The sequence below is a fragment of the Podarcis erhardii genome (genome assembly GCF_964252035.2).
Source record: "Podarcis erhardii genome assembly, chromosome: 12".
NCBI classification, from domain to species: domain Eukaryota; kingdom Metazoa; phylum Chordata; class Lepidosauria; order Squamata; family Lacertidae; genus Podarcis; species Podarcis erhardii.
The window spans coordinates 41808852-41814780 of record NC_138513.1 but is presented as its reverse complement, the minus strand read 5'-3'; the positions used below and the strand labels follow the sequence as shown (position 1 = coordinate 41814780).

At 44.1% G+C, this 5929-nt stretch overlaps 1 long non-coding RNA gene across 2 annotated transcripts; it reads left to right on the top strand.

Annotated features, from left to right (window-relative positions):
• The first annotated feature begins 2257 nt into the window (after positions 1-2257).
• Positions 2258-5435, top strand: LOC309325776. Of its 2 annotated transcripts, none has more exons than XR_014149991.1 (3): positions 2258-3168; positions 4542-4702; positions 5278-5435. It is a non-coding gene; the product is annotated as an uncharacterized lncRNA (long non-coding RNA). The 2 variants fall into 2 exon arrangements; XR_014149992.1 differs by having other exon boundaries at positions 2259-3168; positions 5281-5435.
• Positions 5436-5929: the final 494 nt, after the last annotated feature.

Genomic DNA, 5929 nt, shown 5'->3' with positions numbered 1-5929 from the left:
CCCTCCACAATCCTCATAATTTTAAAATTAAATTCACATTTCCTTTATAATTGTATTGCTAGTTAGTAAATCTTTACAGCTCTTTCCCCTCTTACAACACCCTTTCTCCTCACAAAGCCTCTTTAAAACCGACTAGCGTTGTCTGTTCATCACATATATTTTCCAGATAAATCGTAAACTTTCTCCAGTCCTGTATGAACTTGTGATCCTTTTGGTATCTGATTTTTCCTGTCAGTTTATCTAATTCAACAAAGTCCATCAATTTCCGTCTCCATTCTTCCAATGTTGGTAAATCTTCTTGTTTCCATTTTTGAGCCATTAAAATTCTTGCCGCAGTCACTGCATATTGAAAAAGTTTATAATCACTTCTATTGATCTCGCTTCCTATAATTCCTAACAAAAAGGCTTCTGGTTTCTTCACAAACGTATATTTAAACATCTTTTTCAACTCATTATATATCATTTCCCAGAAGCCTTTTACTTTCTTACACTCCCACCACATATGGTAAAACGACCCTTCCTTCTCCTTACATTTCCAACATTTATTACATGTCTTATACATTTTTGCAAGTTTAACGGGAGTGATATACCATCTATATACCATTTTCATGATATTTTCCTTTATCGTCATACATGCAGTGAATTTCATATTTTCCTTCCATACCTTCTCCCAATCTGTCAGCTGTATATTATAACCAAAATCCTTGGCCCAATGTATCATAACCGATTTAACTTCTTCGTCTTTTGTTTGCCATTCCAATAGCATTTTATACATTTTTGACAAAACCTTATAATCATTATTTATTATCTCTTTCTGAAATCTAGACTCTCCTTCAATATATTTCCTCTCTTTACAATCCTTTTTAAACATTTCATTTGTTTGGAAGTAGTGCAACCAATCATATACATATTTTTTAACTTGTTCATATGTTTAGTTTCCATTTCAAAGCTCTGGGCGCGCAGACCCACGTCTCGACGCTAGACTGGCTAAGTCCCCTCTGACTCACTGCTCCTCCCACACCAGTTTAAGATCCTAGCCCGGCTCCACCTCCTACGCTGTTCTTTCCTTCGCTGGGTCCTTCTGCCCTCTGGGGTTTCCTCCTTCCTGGACTCCTCTGACACTGACCCCCCTTGGTCTTCCCCTTCCTTCCGGCGGGCTTTAGGACCTGGCTCCCTACCCGGGCTCCCTGCTGTGCCGCTCGCCTGTACATTTGAACTTGGCGCGCGCGCCCAGCCGGTAGCCTTCCTCCTGACCGTTTCCCCGCTTCCTGATGTGGGCGTGACCAAACATGACTCCTCTCCTCCCGCTGGTGGTGAGAGCACTGGTCCCGATTCCTGGGACTCCCCCTCCCCACTGCGCTCTGGTGGGGAAGCTGGTCCTGATTTCCAACTGCTGCTCAGGGACTCCCCGCTGGCCCCTTCCTCCTGGGGCTTCCCCCCTGGAACCCCCCTCGCTCTGGCCATCGGCGCTCCCTTCTGTGAGTCCTCCGATTCGCTGGAGAGGCTTGTGGAATAACTCTTTCCACTGTCACTGCCTGCGCCCCCCTCGGACTCCTCCTCCTCACTCTCCATTTGCTCCCCCTCCTGTGTCTCTCCTTCTGAACCCCTGACACCAGTCATAGCTTCCTTCTATGGTGTGCATTTCTTTTAAAAAGGTATGTCAGCCTTACTCAACCTGCCCCTCCTCCCATATTTTGGACTACAACTCCCATCAGTCTAGTCAGCATGGTCACTGGTGAGGGAGGCTGGGAATTGTAGTCAAAATATCCAGAGGGCACCAGGCTGGGAAGGCTAGGCTATATAATTTCATGTAGAGACAAGCAAGCTTTCTCAATAAAAAAGTGAGAGGTTTTTTTTTGTTGTTTTTTTAAATTGCTTTGTTAAGGTCCTGTGCCACAATCCATCAGAAAGTTTTTCCGAACAAGCCCCATTGAAATGATTGGTAGTTGTGTAAGAACATGGTGTTATTATTCAGTGGAGACTGCTCTGGATAACGTACCGTTTGCTTCTAGATGTGGAAGAGCCTTGGCCAAGCCACATTGTCTCATAGTTGAGGATTTCAATCTTTTCAAATTCCTAGATGAAACAACCTGATACTGGACCAATCTGTAGACTGGAACTTAGCTATCCCCCTGGTTTCGCACATCTCTCAATGTTTTTGGCAGTATAAGCATATCAAAGCATGCATTTAAACATTGCTTTTGAGAGAAATATAATACATTTTGAGAGGTGTGATTTTTTAAAAAAATAAAAATAAAAATACACCTATTAATGTGGAGAAAGAATGAGCAAAAATTTGTGAAGCTGTAAAGGATCACCGAAAGATAGATTTCCCTCAATTAACCTTGTGCTCAGTGTGGGCAGTATTTGATCTGCAACATAGGCATATGTTGCAGGCAATCACAATACAGATAGTAAATGAACTTGCAAATTGAAAGTATTTTATAAAGGATAAATAGAAGAAGCACCACTTTCACTTTATTCATTTAACGCATTGATGTCATTTGGAAGAATCTGGTTTTTCAAGACTGGTGATGTTTCATTATTGCTGTTTTTTCCTCCATCCCTCCCACCCTCACCCCAGTCCTCTGCTACTTCATATTAAATTGGTAGATTTATTGGCTCTGGGGAAGGACTGCTGTTCCAGTAACTCTGAATAACAGACTGATTCCCTCCCCACAGCCGCCTCTTCTCCCTTCTCCCCCTACACAAATGTACCCTGCATTGGGAAGAGGAAGGTTATGGGCAGTATTCACCATGAAGTTGTTACAGTCAGTGTCACACTTTCAACACCAACTACAACAAATGAGGTGCCTGTACTGCGTATCCTTGAGTACCCCCTGAAAAAAAGAGAACTGGTTATGATGAGCCTATCGGAAGCAATGCTACACTGCAGTCTCTGAAGATGCTTCTGCACTTTGGCTTCTGAATCCAAGCTCCCCAATACAACTGTGCATGGAGTTAGAGCCAGGAGATTTATACTTCAAGACAAAACGTGAAACAAAAACTCAGCATCAGCAAACTGTTGTGAGCCAGGCAGCAGCTATACCCCCACAGGGGTCTCTTGAAGAGAAACAATTTTCCATCTAAGCTACTGAAGAGCAAAGGCGAAAGGAAGCAAACAATTGGTTGAAGTTCTGGTGTCCAGCAGGGATTGCGATGTGAGCCGTAAGCTGACAAAAGTTGAAAGTATTTATTTTATTTTAATCATACCAATGGGCGATGTTCAACAGTATCATTTTATTTTATTTTACTACCAGTTCAAGAGATACTATAGTCAACATTTTTAAAAAATCTTACTGAAACCATTTTGAAGTCCATCTTCTGGGTATGTGCTGAATATACTCTGAATGGTGAATAATCATTTCTGCACCACGGAGCTCTAAATTCTGTGGAAATGGTACTGCAGGGATCACCAGACCACTTGCCTGTGCATGAGTGTGCACACTTTGTTTTTCAATTAAATTTGGTCCTCCTGAATTTGCATGATTTTACACAGGGTCCTTCCATACCCAGCCCACCCTCAAATACCATGAAATTAATGCTTGCTTTGGAAGACACAGTTAAAATTGTAAATCTGGTGCTTGCTAGCTCCACAAAAATATTGATCTAAGACATGGATCATCATGCAACTTCATGATTTGTACAGAAAATGACAACAAAACCACCAATATATCACAGAATGCACCTGATGTTTCGAAGGCATCCCTTGTGAAAATTATGAAGATCCATAAGGCTCTGTGTCTCAAATCTACGTTTTTGTATCACAACACCACTAGAAAGTGCCAGATCAATGATTTTTTACAGTTCAGTCAATGGAGACATATGTTATGTGTATTTTGATTGGGGGCAGGAGGAAACCTGTGAAAAAATACACAATTTCAAGAAGTACCATTTTACTGGAGCAATGTGCATGCACTTATCTCTCTTTCTTGCACATCATTCTCCACCTCTCCCCCTGACACCCACAGCTGTCCTTTGTCCACTGTCTTGTTCTCTATCTCTGCCCCCCAGTCTCCCAGATCACTCCTTTAAACTTCCGGTCTTCTCAGTTGCTCTGTTCAGCTATGCAGGTGCTTATCACAGCTTTGAAAAGCATACAGGGCTGCATACAGAGAAGGCACCATTTTTCCAACTTCCCCATTCAGCTCCCCTTTTCAAGAGAAGAAGAAGAAGGGTTTGGATTTGATATCCCGCTTTATCACTACAGAAGGAGTCTCAAAGCAGCTAACATTCTCCTTTCCCTTCCTCCCCCACAACAAACACTCTGTGAGGTGAGTGGGGCTGAGAGACTTTAAAGAAGTGTGACTAGCCCAAGGTCATCCAGCAGCTGCATGTGGAGGAGCAGAGTCGCAAATCTGGTTCACCAGATTACGAGTCTACTGCTCTTAACCACCCTCACTACTTCATGACAACGTAGACAGTAAATGAAAAGCTCCAGAGGCTTTTCAAGTGAAGTACTCAAGGACATTACAGCAACCACAGGCACCACTTGACAATCCCATATGTGATGTTTGCTTGGTTTGGTTTTTCTTTTCTAGCTTTAATGCCTGGCTTTTGCTGAAATAGAACAATTGCGCCATGATTGATATAGCAAGGAAGTTGTCCTGTCTTCTCCTGGATTGGAGTCCCAGTGGAGCCCAACTTGAAGCCAGGATACTCATTGGAGGTGTACCATCTGAAAGAGCAGGGAGAGGACAAGGCATGTCCAGTAGTGTAGTTGAATCTGGTGGTAACATCAAACCCATTCATTCGTTCTAGGTAGCTGCTGTCCTATGCAGGGCAGGGCAAAAGATAGCTTGTTCAGGACCCTGGAGAGCTCCCTAGGGCTAGTGTTGCCTTAGCAGCATGCTGGAGCCGTTTTATAGCTGGCTGGTCATATACTTGGGGGTCCACCCCCTGCAAGGAGCTGTCTGTTCATTTAAAAGGTCTGTTCTGCTCTGCAGCACTGGCTCCTAAGCAAGGAGGTAATGATGGGTGCATTGGAAGGCTATCCTCTAAAACAGAGGGGTGTGATTAGACCACATTTTTTGGCTTGGATGGTTTGAGAGAGGGGAGGGTTGATGACTCCACAGGTGGTGCCTCCTCTAACTCTGAGGATGCCTTTTAGCCTGATGGAGGATCACGACCAGAAAACATTCCAGAAGTGAGTAATGGTGACAGTCCAGTGCAATGGCAACAAGGCCATTAGATGAAAAGGGGCAGGGAGCTGTGCAGGGCGACCTTGATTACTCCTATTTCTTACTCCAGTGCATTCTTAATTTTCTGTGTTCTCAGCAGGCACATTCCAGCAAACTACCAAAGTACACCGATGCCAGAAACTAAAAGGAAGAGTCATGATTTTTCACCAGAATCTATACTGCATAGCGTAAAAACAGAGGACATCCAGTCACAAGTGGATTTTAACCCATTTAATTAAATGGGTAAAAACAGAAGCCAGATTCACGTGTCCTTCATTTCCTTGCTATTGTCAGCATGTACCCTTAACCCAAGCTATCTACAATTTGGATTTGTTTATTTGCCACAGGAATCTCTGGCTTCTTTTGGAGCTAGCCATCTTTAACCTTGTCTTTATTTTAAGGTATCCCTGCCCGTACGGGCCAGTCGTGTCCGACTCTAGGGTTGTGCGCCCATCTCACTTAAGAGGCCAGGGGCCAGCGCTGTCTGGAGACACTTCCGGGTCACGTGGCCAGCGTGACAAAGCTGCTCTGGCGAGCCAGCGCAGCACACGGAAACGCCGTTTACCTTCCCACTATAAAGCGGTACCTATTTATCTACTTGCACTTAAGGGTGCTTTCGAACTGCTAGGTGGGCAGGAGCTGGGACCGAAGATGGGAGCTCACCCCGCCGCGGGGATTTGAATCGCCGACCATACGATCGGCAAGTCCTAGGCACTGAGGTTTTAGCCACAGCGCCACCCGCCTCCTAA